Genomic DNA, 15,728 nt, shown 5'->3' on the forward strand with positions numbered 1-15,728 from the left:
TATATTATTATTATTTATTAATGTTCTATTTAGAATTATTTTAAGTCTTTTCAACCAGAGGTCGTTCTACGTTTTCCAACAGCTATCAGCAGAACGCTCTGCAAAAGACAGATCTGCCAGTGTATCTAAACCCTCGACTCTATGGTTATCCCTGCTCTCTGGCTTTCCCATTTTTTACTCTGTTTTATGCATTTTGTAAACCTTTTTTTTTTTGTTTTTTGTTGAGCAGCAAAAGAAATTAGCCAAGTGCGCAAAATTTAAATTAATTTCATGCTTCTGCAAGCTGGAGTCAAAACTAAAACTGGCCAACACAAACATGGCCCAGGGAGAGGGCAGACATCGCGACACACTCATACATGGTTGAATGCACACACAGCCAGACAAACACCCCATACACTCACACACACACACTTGCATGGGTGTAGCAAAATTTTTACCGCAAACATTAGCAATTCTAATTTTTCGTGCAATGGTTTGGACCAACCCCGTTCCCCGTGCCCTGTTCCCTGCCGTTTTCCTTTTGCCCCCGTTTTTTCGTTTTCCCCAGCGGTTTTTGGCCGGGTCAGTCATAAAAAGGTTAAAGGAAGCCGCACCAGCACATGTGCAATATTCATTGTTTAAAATGCAACCACAACATACACACACACACAGACAGGGACCCACACACCCACACTCATACGTACACTTTGTGCACACATCCGGTTTCAAGGGAAACATTTAGTTGTCTGTTGCTCCCGAAAGTCTCTTATGGAGGATCTTGGGACGGGGGGCATCGCATCCCATAACTTTGTCATTTAAAATTGAAATGCGCAACCAGAGGGAGGGGGCATAAAGGATGAACGACGATGGTGTGGAATGGAATCGGATGGCTGCGGGACTCTAAGGAAGAGTGAAATGTTAAAAGGAGATAGCTCAAAGATTTTAAACTGAAAGATTTCACTAACGAAACGTGGCTTTAACTGAGCTTAAACTTAAATTAGCTGTCAGATATTTGATAGCTTTATCTTATAATGTTGGGTAAGAATCAGATATATTTTGTAATTCAGGAGATCGTCCCTTGGGGAAGTTATTTCCAAATGAAATAAATATAATTCGATAACAGGCATTTTCCATGTGTTAAATATAAATCGATTACTTTGTAAACATACAAATATAATGCATAACAACTAACAAATTAATACAACTTACAGATAACTACGCCAGAATCAGCACTTAAACTCCCAAAAATGCGGTATACAAACTCCTATAAAGGACTGTGTGCATATCGAACACATATTGAAAATTCTACAAAGAAGATGATTTTTGCCGGCATATGAATTGGGTAAGCGTATAGAAATACCACAATGTTCGACTCTACATCTACTTTTGTTGCACAATTAGGTTCAGCCTTTTAATTTCCCACCCACTGCGCAGCTTCTCAGCGACTTGTGCCCAGACCTTAATGCGCAGATAACTCTTTTCTATCAGATAGATATATCGATGGATGCTTGGCTATTTGTTTAGATTCTAGACTTGAGAAATGGAGATCATACTCGCCGTGCTGTTGTCCGCAGCTTACCCATACGAAGATCTCTTTAAGGCTAAAGTATGTCCCTTGCCATCACCCATAATTTCGCTGTCTATGGCGCAAACTTGTAGGTCAAAGTTTACAGACTAATTAGGCATATGCTAGCCCGCCTTCTATCGCCCCACAGAGCCACAACTACAATTGCATTCAGAAAAGATTTAAAATATTACTGGAGAATAAATCCAAGTAATTTTTGTGTACTTATCGCATAACTCATCCGCCTTGTGGGCCCACTCATATGGACGCCCCGACAGTCATTTGGCCTGGTTTTTATTGTCTTCTTTTGGTTTTGGTGGAGAAGGGCTGTGGGGGGGAAACAAACTTTGCGACAAACTTTTGACCATCAACGTGGGTTTTGGCTCTGTTTCTGTCTCTGTCTCTGCCAATGGCAATGGGCTATGGGTATCGCACTGCGCCATGGGCCAGGCCAGAGAGATGCGACGGGACGCGACGCGGCGCGACTCGACGTCTGCTTAATTGCCATTGACTTTTGTTAAGAAAGGCAGGGCCGCTGCCAGGGCCGGGCAGAAGATGGCACCAGAAAGTGCGCAGTCAAAGGCAAACAATGACAACGACATCCTTTTGAGATTTTTCACTGCCCCTTTTGGACATGGCTGAAGGATGGTGTGGGGAGGGGGGCTGGTCCAAATGGTCTCGCCATTTTTAGTGAGACAAATAGTTGAGTTGAGTCTGGGTTGCATTTCCATTTGAGGGCGCAATTTATTTGACTGCGCCACACAGCCAACGAAGAAGTTTGAAGCAGCAGCAACCAGCAGCCAGCAGCCAGCAGCCGGGGCAGAGCAGGGCAGGGCAGGGCCACGACGGGCCAGAAACGGAAACTCTGCAACGGAAGTGCAGCCCGTTTTTTCTTACCATCTCATCGCTCTCCCTCTCGACCCCTCTCTAGCTTTTCTATTTGATTTCTTTTAGCTTGAATTTATTTTGGCCCCATTTTCGTTTGCCTGCTTTTATTTGTTGTCTCATTCGCCGCCTCGCCTCGCCATCCTTTTCCTTTTTTTTTTTTTGGTTTTTTTTCCTCTCTTTGGTTGAAGAAATGTGACTTTTACTGCGACAATTTGTGTATCCGCAAATTGTGATTAATTACATAAAAGCCAGCGGGCACAGCACGAAGGCCAGCGAGTCACCAGAGATAACTCCAAAAACTGGTCAAAACTCGTGTCCTTTTTTTTTGTGTGTGCTGTGGGTGGCCGTTTCAACCCTTTTTGAGTTGCTTTAAACATAAATTATGTCAAGTGCAAAAGGAGCAGAGGAATTTTCATATTTTTCATAACATTGTCATTGGTTGGGTATTTATTTAATTTAATTTTATGGCATATTCAGTGCAGAGAAAGGAAGTGCATTCCAAAATCTCGATTTCTGTAAATTCCTCACTGCACAGAATTTATGCTATTTCCACTAAAGGTAGTGTGGCCATGGCTGTGGCTTTTCATCAGTTATAAAGTTTATTCAATCTGCTGAAACTTCTCTGCTCCTGTGTCTCCTTTCTGTAATGCAATTGTCCCCTAAGAAATATAATATAAATCCCCGAAAATGTATGTGGGGAAAAGACATGGTCTCACACAGGTGCGACACTGCGACAGCCACAGCGCACCAAAAGAATGTAAAGCATTAAAAGCTTAAAGACTTAAAACATTAACCCACACCCGCAACGAGAATGCAGAAACCCACACAAACACACAAGCACAAAAACACAGACCCACCCGCACATGTCAGGCAAAAACTATTTTAGCCAAGGAGTGAAAGACAAGCAGCAGCAGGTACCCAAAGATGGAGCTGGGTAATGCCTTCAGATAGGAGTGGTTGTGGCATACAGACAGACAGAGAGACAGACAGACAGAGAGACAGACATATAGACAGAACGTCAGTCAACGGTAGTTGAGCTCATGATAAAATTTAAATCCGTCAGGTGTTTTTACACACATACATGTACATATATGCTGTTGGTTTTTGTAACAAACAGAGAGGGAGAGAGGCACCCCACACCGAATATGGTTATAATTTATTATGCGCCAAATCATGGCAAATGCATTACAATTTTCTCGTCTACACCGGCAACGGCACCGGCACCGGCGCACAGTGTGGCCAAAAATGTGTCTGAGTTGGAACGATATGGTCGATGTGTGGATGACTGTACGGGGTTGAAGGGGTGTCAGTATTGGGGCGGTTGGTGCGGTGCGGTCAGGTTTTGGATTGGTTTTGCGGTGTTTCTGTTTGTCAAATTCCTTTGCGTGAGGCGAAAATTGTTCAGAAAGTAATTCGCATGCGATGAAGGTGGAAGAAGGTTTACAGCTGGACGCAGAGAGAGAGAGAGAGGGGGGGGGCAGGGCTGACTTGAATGTGAATTTGGGATTTTGGAGTGAATTAAATGCAAGAAGTTTATGGCACGATCCTTAGTTCTGTAACTCTTTAAAGTCACTGCTTAGTGCAGAAAGTAAATTAATATTTGCAGCTAATGAACAAACTTAATTCAATTTTCTGTAAATTTGTCTTGATATAAAAGATGCAGCTTGAATGCAGCTGAGAAACAACTGAAGATCTTCAAATTGGTGTTGAAACAAAATGTACTGGGACTTTCTTTAAGGATAGTAAGGGATAGTCCATCCCTACGAGTTTAATGCAAAGCTAAGCATGAAAATACACTTTATTTCTAGCTAAAACTTCATTATAATAATATATTAGAGATGGATTAGGGACAGCAAAAAGGTTTCTATATTGAATTGCGAGTGAAATTTCGATAGTTTCGATTATTTATATGCTCGTACTTAATCATGTTCCAAGTATTCTACAAGTATTAGGGAACCCAGCTCATTTTCAGGCTCAAAACTTTTGTCTATGCCCCAACAGCCAACTCTCCTCTGACGCCACTACTCTCACTCCCTCTCCCTTGACTCCCTTTCTCTCTGAATCAGTGTCTATGTGTGTCTGTGTGCAGAGTTTGGTTTCGGTTGCATATTGTGGGTGTCACACAGTGGCAGTGGCAGAGGCAGATGTAGATGTAGGTGGCATAGTGGCTGTGGCAGGGTTGACAGCTTTGTGTTTGTGTGTGGGCAGAAATGTCAACAACAAGATTATGACCAAAAGCGTAGCTGCTGCTGTTGCTGCTGCTGCTGCTGCTGCTGGTGCTGGTTAGCCAAGCAGCTCAAAACAAGGCAAAAACCTGCATCAATGGCCACCATAAAGGAACTGTCTGGCCAGGCAGGGTGGGCAAACAACGAAATTAGATTGCCAAGCCACAGTCCTGTGTAAGTATATCACATACATACATATGTACATGCGAGTATGTATGCATAATCCATCAATTAATACAGCTGACAAGCGTCTAATTAAATATGTCATGACACGTCTCTCCCACTCCAACTCTCACTCTCTCTCCCACTCCCACTCCCACTCCCTTTTGTGGTAAAGTCCAAACTGCCCACAAGTCCTAGAACTTTTTCAAGCCACTTTTCGGCAAAAGATTTTTGGTCAGCAGTGGTTTGGGTCATATTGTTATTCTGGGCTGTTGTTGCTACTGCGGCACGAGGCGCGCATTCATTCAAATCCATAAATAGAGGAACTTTGTCCCCAGCCCCAAAATCTATGAGAGCAGAAACTGTACTAATGGAAGTAGGCGAGCATAGAGCCGAGCGAGGCTCAATTATGTTATTGATCCGCAGGAATATGGCAGCGGGTATTGGTACGATAATAAATGTACTTATTTTCGTTTGCTTAAAGGCAATTTATTAATACACTGATAGAAAAAAGGCATAGTAAAACAACTACAATCGTATTTGAATTTAAAATACAAACATAGTAAAATTAAATAGAATTTAATTCAAATATAATATAATATATAATAATAATAATAATAATAATAATAATAATAATAATAATAATAATAATAATAATAATATAATATATATTCACTTTGATTCAAATATAATTGTATTAAAATGGCTTTTTTAATACGGTCATATTTAATCTTAATACAAAACACTTTAAAATAAATATAATATATTAAATTTGTATTTTATGCATTGATTTAATATGTTTCATATTTTAATTGAATATTATTATAACTTGATTTCAAAATTTGTGTCTTAAAATCAAAAAGAAAACTTTTTATTTTAAATATTCCATATTAAATGAAATTAAATATTTTTTGTATTTTTTTTAAATATGCTTATATTATTTTTTTTATGTCCTTCGAATTCCCAACTGGTTCACGCTGCTGCAGCCTTGAATACACAGTTTAAATTATCTTTGCGCAGGGCCATAATCACAACCAATGCAGTTGAAAGCTTTAACCATGATGACTTGAAATGTAATTTGCGTAGGCAAAATAATAACCGATTAGTTTAAAAATGAAATATACTCAATATAAATATGAAACATATCAAATTTATGCATAAAATATTTTTAAATTAAATATGAAACATATTAGATTTAATTATTAAACATATTAAACTTAAATATGAAATATATTAACTTTAAATATGAAAAATATTAAATTTAAATATGAAATATATTAAATTTAAATATTTTCATATTTATATCAAAATGTAAGTGAAAAATATTCAATTTTAATACAACCACTCTTGGATGAAAACCAATGGCATTAATATTAAAATCTAAGTGAAAATATTAAAATTTCAGGTCTTTTTTTTATCGGTGTAAGTATGGACGTTGAACTTAATTTGTATGTCTTATCTCCAAGTACAATTTGTGGTACAATTTGAGTATTTCGTGAGATGCGTTTGCTGAATTGACGACTGACTGTCACTGCCCTGACTCACGACTCAGTCTGATCTCGCTTCTTCTCTCTCACTCTCTCTAAGCCGAAGTCTGCTTAATACAAACGACACGACAAAACTACGACTGCTTCGTGTGTCTCTCGGCCCTTCATTTCCTACATAAATATTCTGAGTCCGTTCCAAACAAATTTCGATAATAATTTATTTATTTCTTCAGAATTAATATAATTTATTCCCCATTCGATCATCTTTCACTAGTTTCCATCACTCTTATTCCTTTATCAAGTCTTTTTATACCTTTCCCATCATCCAATCGGCACTATACATTTTTCTTTACATTTCCATCAATAAAAATCTTGGAATTTCTGCACTTTTCTACCTTTAAACGCCTTTTGCTGCCATGCGGGTGGGTGGTTGGAGGGAGGGGGATTTTGCTTCGACATTCCTTTTAGCTTCAGCTTTTCCCTAACTAATACCATTTGATAGATCATCTTTCTGCGTAGCGAGAAATATGATTTTTGACTGCTGTTTCGCTTGCTGCTGCTGCTGCTGCTGCTGCTGCTGCTGCTGCTGCTGCTGCTTCAGCTTGTTCTTTTGCAGCTTTTACCTTCTGTCTGTCGAGCAACGCATTTCGTTGCTCTTAATCCTTTTAGCACACTTCCTCCTCCGCTCCCCACTCTCTCTCTCTCTCTCTCTCTCTCTCTCTCTCTCTCTCTCTTTACCACACATGCAGTCAAACAAAAAACCTTGATAATGGCAGCTAGACATACACACATACACACACACACACTCAGGCATATGCTGGCAGTGCAGGGCAGGGTAGGGCAGGGGACAATGATGCTTCCTCGACTATATATCCGTTTGCGCATATATGCCAGGGATTAGTGAACATGAATGTTGATAGGCGGCGTTTCCAGTGTTTGACAGATGAGTTTTATGGGTTTTTGCGCTTGTCATGTGGAGAGATGTCGTCTCTGCCCACCACCACTATGAGTGTGTATTCCTCTATGTATATGTGTGTTTGTGTGTGTGTGTGTCTGCCGTGTCTACGTTGAGCGTTCATAATAGCGCCGAAATTGAAAGCATAAAACTCAATTAAAGCAACTTTATGTGCAGTCATTTCTCCGGTTTATGTTTGCAGTAAGCCTCGCGACATGTCTCCTGTCCCTCTCTCCTGTCTCCAGTGTGCCAGTGTGTGTGTGTGCACCTGCCGATCCCTACTCCCTGCAGCACTCCTGCACTCATGCAACATTGCCACTTGGATGGCATTTCCTAATTGCACGTCAACTTCAACGACAACGGATATTGAAAGAGCTCTAAGGAGTAGCAGGAGAAAGGGAAGCGATGGGGTGCTTGGTTCTTGCCAAATTGAAACTGCAAACAACTTCATTTCGCTCACACACACGCACACACACACATAGAGAGAGTTTGCGAACTATTCAAAAACCCACCAAATATTTAACCACTCCTCTACCACCCACTAAAATCTCTGGCTAAATCTCTGGCTCCCTCTGCAAGAGTAGCAGCAGCAGCAGGCAGCAGCAGCAGCAGGCGGCAGGCAGCTCAAACTGCAATTAGTGGTGGGCAGGAACCAGGGAAGGAGGAATAGATGTCTCTTCTGTCACGCTGCCATCTCTAGCTGCAATCTACAAGAGCCAGAGCAGAGCATACCTTTCTCCTACTCCTACTCTCCCAAAGGAATACTCCCCCTCCCTGCTCTCTGAGGCATTCCGAGGTAATTTGTTGTAACTGCATCATTTAACATTTGAAAGACTACTAGAGAAATGCAATGGAGAGAGCACACACACACACACACACACACTCACACAATTTCTTTTAGAGAGCTTGCCCTTTCGTGTGAATAGTTGAGAGCAGAGCCCAAACCTTACCCCAGACCTTACACTCCGCCTTTTGAAATGGCTGCTACTTTAGTTGCCATTTGCTGGAAAGCGTTCAAGGGGCGACAGGACAGGACGGGACAGGACAAGACGAAGGACGAAGTGTGTGAGTCTATCGGTTGCTAGTTAGGGATAATGGGAACAGACAGCAGTTAATGTTCCGAAAAAATGCACTACAAAAGTGTTACAAAAAACGAAAGAAAAGTAAAGGAAAAAGGAAAGGCAAGCAGCAGAAACAGGAGCAGGAAAAACGATTCCATTCCACAGACACAGCGGCACACAGACAGCAGAGGAATTTACTCTTTTGCTCTGTTGTCTTGGCTGCTGAGATTTTAGCGCACCCCCCCACCCGTTAAGTGGTGCTTTGTTTCTGTGGCGGGTGGAGGGAGCGACGAACAGTGAATGAAAGTAAGAAATTAATTAGCTCTAGCTAAACATAAAAGATGTGACCAACTAAAGCTACAGCTAAAGCGAAAGCAAAATGCTTGCCTTTGATCGGGGCAAAGTTAAACCATTTTGATCAAGTCAATTAAAACTAGATTTAATACTCTCCAAAAGACAAACAAATATGCAAAAACAAATACACTTATATGCAGTCCCAGAAACTTGACTGTCTCGCTCTCGCTCTGTCAAAGTTATTAAGCCAAACCGAAGAGCACCCAAAAAGTTGGTCATACAAATCATTTGGCTCCCAAGAAGAAAGTCGACAACAAATAAGTTTAAGTACATTTAACTTTTTGGGGCCACACACACACAGAAAGATGCTCAAGGGATACACTCTCCATACGAGTGGGTAGAAAGATGAAGGAGCTGTTGCCTCGAGTATTCATTAAAAATCAAACAAAACTATGATCAAGAACTTTGACTGGCAATTGCATTACATACAGATCTATTTCGCTTCATTCCCAAGCAACTTTTCGCATGCATATTAATTAAGCAGCCAAGTAATCAGCAACTAAATTAGCATACATATCAGTCATTCAGTCATTCAGTCAGTGACACAGACTGACAGTCAGCCCTCAAATTAGTGCGAGAGAGCGAGCAGCGCAGGTGCAACTTTCGGAACGAACGCACAAAAAAAAAGAAATACAAATGAAACTTATTAATTTTGTTAGCCAAAGTTTGGGGACGACGACAACGGGCAACGAACGCCATGTGTCACTCCATCAAGGACCAGACCCAGGCCCAGGACCAGCAGCAGGCAAAAAAGTAGGCAGCACGAGGGCTGGGAGCTCTCGTTAATTAGGGTGTGAAAATAATTTGCCACGTTCTGTTAGCCTGTTGACGCAGAAAAATGTGAGGACGAAAATGAGAAAGTACGTGAGCTGGTCGAACAATTAAGAGGGTGCTTATCGGTGGCTAAATGCCACTACAACATATAAATTATAAATACAATAAATATATATAAGGCATTTTTCAGCACAGACAAAATTAAAGAGGCAACTGTATTTATTTATTGAAGATTAGCAACTATCTGCTAATATAAACTACTATTAAAATTAAAGGAAACAGAAGGGGATATAAGAAATAATTAAAAACTAGAGGATTGAAGGTACAAGGTATATCTTACTGTCTATAATTTTAAGGGATAATTCAGGGGATGATAAAGATTATTATAATTCGAGTATAAAGTTCTGAAATTGTCGTGTTGAGCGTAATAAGACCTACAGAGGGGTAAACGAAATAGTCGAAAGGTACGGGTAGGTCTAAGGGGAACAGAAAAGTCAAGCTGGCCAAGAAGTAATTCTGAGTCAACAAGCTACAAATTCTGCGATGGCGCAATAAAGGGGAGGTCTAAAAATTGTAGCCTCGATTGATTAGGTGGCCAGATTCTATATTCTATATTATATTGTGCTTATAATTGAATGAGGTGAGGAATCCATTCGAAAATCCCTCCATGATTATTTGTTGCTTTCCATTCCATAAAATCGAGCCAACAATTGGCTAACTATTCTGATGATTAACTTTACTTTGATTACGCTAGAGGTTTTTTTTTTTGTATCTGTTTAAAATCAAATCAAACAAAGTTCTCATTAACAGCTCTTCCACATCTTCTCTCGCTCTCTTCCCCACCGCCAAACTTATAATGAAGCAATGTAGCGTATCATCAGCTGCCATCTAGCATTCCTTATCCTTCCTACCTTCACAGCCACTCTGCAATCAAGAGGCAAATATTTCCATAGTTTTTCTTTAGCTGGTTTTTCCTTCTTCCTCTACTTCCTTGCTTTGCTTTGCTTTGGTCGGAAAACAATCTTCGGCCATACTTTACTGCCACTGCAAACACGGCAACTACCGCTCATTAAGCCAAAAGGGAAGCAATGAAAACAAAAACAAACCATAAAAATATCAATTTTATGTTTGAACAATGCGCCACAAAGTGAGTGCCTCAGGAGAGGGGAAGAGAGAGTGGGAGTGGGAGGGCTATGAGATATGGTTACGGGGTAGATGCGATATTGATGAGTTTGCCCAAAAAAAGCAACAAAATTTGCTGCCCCGCCTCGCTGACTCTGCTTGATGCCTTTCAATAATCATAATAACGTTGATGATGGCGCCGCCACATGGATATATCCCAGGAGATGACTCCGGTGGGTGCAGCGCGGCCGGGGAGCAAACATCATCATCAGGAATTGCTCAATCAGTGCGGCGGGGTCTGTGGCGCGGCGAGACGGGCGGCTCTTTCCTTCAAAGGAAATATGCAAAAGTGCCCCGCCACAAAGTGGGCCTTCATTTTCATACCCCCGAACTCAATCTGCACTTTTGGGCAGCAGAGTATTGTAACTACCGCTATAAGATATGAAAATGACGGCATATACCTACAGCGGAGGCAGCGGGGGCAACGGCAACAACAGCTTGATGGTTAGGTCCAGCCATAAACTACATGGCAACGCCTTGCAGCAAAAGTTTCAAGTAGCTGCATAGTCTTTAAATTTACGATGCAGGGCGGCCTCATGCTATTGCCCCCCTACCCATCCACGTCGCTGTAGCCCAAAAAATAAGCGAAACAGAAACAGAAACCGAAGAAGCACCAGCAAGGGCCAGCCCAAGCGTAACCAAGAGCACAGGCAGGAAGTACTATAGCATGGAAGAAGGCAGCGCAGCCATTACGCTTGGCGATGGGAGCGTGACCTGATCGGGGTCACCACCAAAAGATGGCCAAAGAAATGTTAACATTGGTGTGGAAGTGTAGGGAAATGTTTTTGGTGGATTCTATGCATAAGATTTGGATATCAGAAAACTGTAAACTGCTGGAAAAGGTTCGTGCTATGCGCACTCACGCTTTTCTCAAATTTTCCCTTGAAGATTCTCCTCTGTTGGCTGCCATCTCTAATTGCGAAAGTTGGCTGGGACTTGGAACGTTTGCTAACTGCCAGCGGCGGCCGGAAACATAGCTCTGCATGAGGCAGAAGTAACAGCAGCAGCGGCAGCGGCAGCAGCACAAGAAGTAGTACAACCAGAAGAAGCACAAGAAGAAGACAGAGCAGAGAAGGCAGAGCAAGAGGCATAGGAAGAGGTAGAGTGGGGTGGGGTGTTTGGGAGAGAGAGAAAGATGATAAAGAAGTGGCACCCGACCGACCAGAAGCAGCCGCCGATGTTGCCGCTGCCGTTGCTGCAGTTGCCTTTAATTTAGCGCCCATTGCTGTGCTTGCGCTTGACACGCCCCCTTTTACCGCCTACAAACATGCACACACACACACACACACATACAGAACACACCCCTCTCCACACACCCAAATGCCCGTCGGGGTAATTTTAATAGACTGCAACAGTCTCAAGTTGCAAAGTTGATTTGCCAGTGGTCTTCCTCCCCATGTCCTGTCCTGTCCTGTCCTGTTCTGTTCTGTCCTGCCGGGATCCTTCTTCGGCCCTTGCTCTGGGGCCCACTACTACCCCGCCCCCGTTCCCACCTACCGCGGCTGGGCACAAAACTTTATGGACCCCACGCCCTTCGTTGTGCCCAGGTCTTGGTATTCGTTTTCTATTTGGTACCTTGTATGTGGGCTGGGCTTTTGGGGGTATATTTATTTATTTATGTCTGTATAATAATATCTTCTACCATTTGTAGATATTTCTATATAAGCTCTTAGTTTTTCTTATATTTAATTTAATTAATATTTAATCCATGTACCGTTACTCTTTTCAGATAAGAAAATGTATGACCGCCCCAAAAACTGTGCTACAAAATGTAACTGAAAACTGCGAAAAATTCACGAAAACCAAAACTGCAAATCGTAAGCAAAAAAAAAAACTACAAATTAATATTACTATTATTCCAATCATTATATTGCCAAGAAATAGCTTACAGGGTATCGCTGATTCGTTAAACTTGCCCACTAAATTGTTTCATTTTATAGTTTGCCTTTTGCTTTGGGCTTTGCGGGAAATGGCGTTTTCTTACTTGCCACTGAGCGACTGAGCGACTGAGACTGAGACTGGGCAGTTTTCTCAGGGCTTCCACGCCTTCCCATAGAGTTTTCCCCCCTGGGGGCCTGGTAACACTAAACTGCATGCCAAAAAGCAAACTGAAGGGTAAGAGGAGCAGCAGCAGCAGCAGAAGAAGGGGTGTGTGTGGGCAGTTCTGTGCACTTTGCTTTTGTTTCGTTCATTGGAATTTATGTTCAAATTTCATGAAAAGAACTTGTTTTCCAGCCCCGGCTACGTCTCCTGTAACAAAAATGTTTGTGTATCAGGTGTGTGTGTGTGTGTGTGTCTTGGCTTATTAAACATCAACAGTAAACGCCTCCAGGGTCCCTGGCCCTTGCTCTGGAGCTGGCTCTGACTCTGACTCTGGCTTGCGGTTTGCTCCTTCCTCTTCCGCTCTTCCGTTTGCCATCTCTTTTTTCTCACTTACAGTTTTTAGAAAATTATAAAATTACCATAATTAGTGTGTTGATATACGATGAAAGTTTTCTGTAAGCTGATTTATACGATACGCTGCCGGGGTAAGTTCAGCAAAAATTCCATTTCAGCTAAGAGGATTTCTTTTCCTTTTTTTTTTTTTTTGCATTTTGTGTGCTGGCTATTTGATATGAGACGCCAAAGCCCAGCCCCTCCATAGATAATTTCAGTTTGTCCGGTGAATGCTAATGAACTTCTCTCTGCCTCTCGCTATCTTTGTTGGCCAGTTGGCAATTAAAAGGTGTAAAATGTAAAATGATAAGTTGCCAAAAAGTTTCGCCCAACTTTTGTGGTGTTTCTGGTACTCTGGGGCTAAAGCGTTTTCCCGGAAACAGTTTCAAATGAATCAAATGTTTGAATACTCATTCTACCCTACTACACCCGTATCTGGTCTGGTCTGGTCTGTTCTCTTCTTTTCTTTTCTCTCCTGTTCTCTTCTTTTCTGTTCAGTTCACACTTCATTCTAATCTGTTAACTTTTGGTATTTTGGCACTGGCAGAGCTAAACCATTTTTTGTGCATTGTTTTTTGGGCGCGTCTACAAATTTGGATTTGGATTACCTATTGACTTTTTGGGGGCCAGGTTGTGCGCCTACACAAAGGCTGCTGTAGCCACTGCCACTGCCCCGAATACATTCGCAAACGCATGAACACACACAGACTCAGGTGGTGGGGGGGGGTTGGCCTGGACGCCTACCCCACTCACATGCTCGCACTCGTACGCTGGCCGTGGCTGTTATAACCTTCTCGATGACCTTTTATTGACCTTCTGGGCGGCGGAAACACTGAATGGAAGCTCTGCGAAGCTATTACTGAAGCAGCATCGAGTGGAGTGTAGGCGAGTGAAGGGGAATGGATGGGGAGTGGAGGGGGAGCAATGCTGGAAACATAAACGCCAACACATAACAGTAAACATATTTCATGCACTTTTTATTCGATTGGCCATAGCATCGCTCCGGATACGAGAATGCTGGATTCCCACTCACTCGGACTCGGTATCGGACCCTTGTACTGGCTCCTCTCTCTGTGCTCTGTGTCCTGTGTGTCCTGGGTGGCTGGTTGCTGGGTCCTGCTTCTGGCTGGCCTCTTCGCATTTTACGAATTTCAGTTACATTTTTGCATATGCAATTCTGATCTCCGTTTTGCGGTTACAATGCTCTTTCATGATGCCTGCGGTTGTTGTTGTTGCTGCTGCTGTTGCTCCTCTTCCTGCCTCTGCTGCTGCTGCTGCTGCTGCACTTGTAAATGACAAAAGCAGATGAAGAACAGGCAGTGGCTGTGCCAACGGCAGTGGCAGTGGCATGGAGAGTGGCAACAGTAACCAGTAACCAGTAGCTGCCGCAGCAGCGGAGTGTGTTAAAGGGCATCAGCGTCGACTGCGGCAGCCAATTGGCAGCACTGGGCCCAATATCCTTTTGAATAAAACGCAATGCTGCGCGGTGCTGCTGGGGGAGGGGAACTGGTGGCAGGCAACCCTGGCTTGCCGTTTGGGTTTGAAGTTGAAGCCGAATGAGTCGCTGGCAATACTCTCTCTAGGGGTAGCTACGTGGCAGCTATATAGGGCAGATATATTTATTGAAACACTCAGAGAGAAGAGCTTTAGCTTATACATAAACAGAGACATTAAGCTGATAGGCATTGAGTGATAAATTAAACGATAAAATGCCAAAATTGTTCGACTGTTTTGGCTCATTTGGAACAGCAATTGTCATAGCTTGAATTTGAATCGTAAATGTAATTCCATTGCCGAATATTCCTCGAAATTAGCTTGGTAGGTTTTCCGATGTGTTTCCCATGAATTATTTGCGCGCCCTTTGGGGCTTTAATTGTTATTCACTTTACGAATATCTTGCATTATTTTGGTGATGGTTTTTTTTTAGTATTGTGGAGACTACTTTGAGGATGGTGAGTTCTTCCATTAAAGAGTATTATATCTTACACAAAAAATGCACTAAAATACTCACCACCCCCACCAATCTTGTTGCTGCTGCTGCTGCTGCAGTTGGAGGCAACAGCCATTCTGTTGCTGCTGCTGTTGCTGCCGATGGCAGTAGCCCCCTTTTACAGTTGCAAAAACTGCAGTGTAATGTAATGCATGTCCCACACACACACACACACACACACACAAACACATGCACCCACACATATCGCAGACCGCCCATATCCTGTTTGTTTTTGTTCACCATCGCCTGCCTGTGCCCTGCTGCCGCTGCCGCTGCCTGCCGCTTGTTAGCCCCGGCGTCTAACACGTCGAGCATTTGTAGTTGTTATCAAGTGCAGTATTTAACTGCAGCAATTTTTACAGTTGAATTTGTAGCTCAGTCCTGCCCCGCCGCCCTCCCTGTCCGTGTCCCCTGTATCCGTTGGGGTCTGGCGGAAGGGTTGGGTTTGCAATGCAATTTAGATTTCAATCGAAGCACAGCGTATGGCATCGCATTGGTGTCTCGATGCCGAAGCGTTGCAATTGTTTGTTAACATTGAAATTTATGCACTTTACACAGACAAAAAACCCCCTTGACAAACTCCACTATAACTCAACTGCCTGAAATATGCCATTAAACTATTGCTATCTCGCCTCCTGGTTTTTTTTTTTTTTTGTCTACTGTGCCACGTC

The sequence above is a fragment of the Drosophila obscura genome, unplaced genomic scaffold (genome assembly GCF_018151105.1).
Source record: "Drosophila obscura isolate BZ-5 IFL unplaced genomic scaffold, ASM1815110v1 contig_30, whole genome shotgun sequence".
Taxonomy (NCBI): Eukaryota; Metazoa; Arthropoda; class Insecta; order Diptera; family Drosophilidae; genus Drosophila; species Drosophila obscura.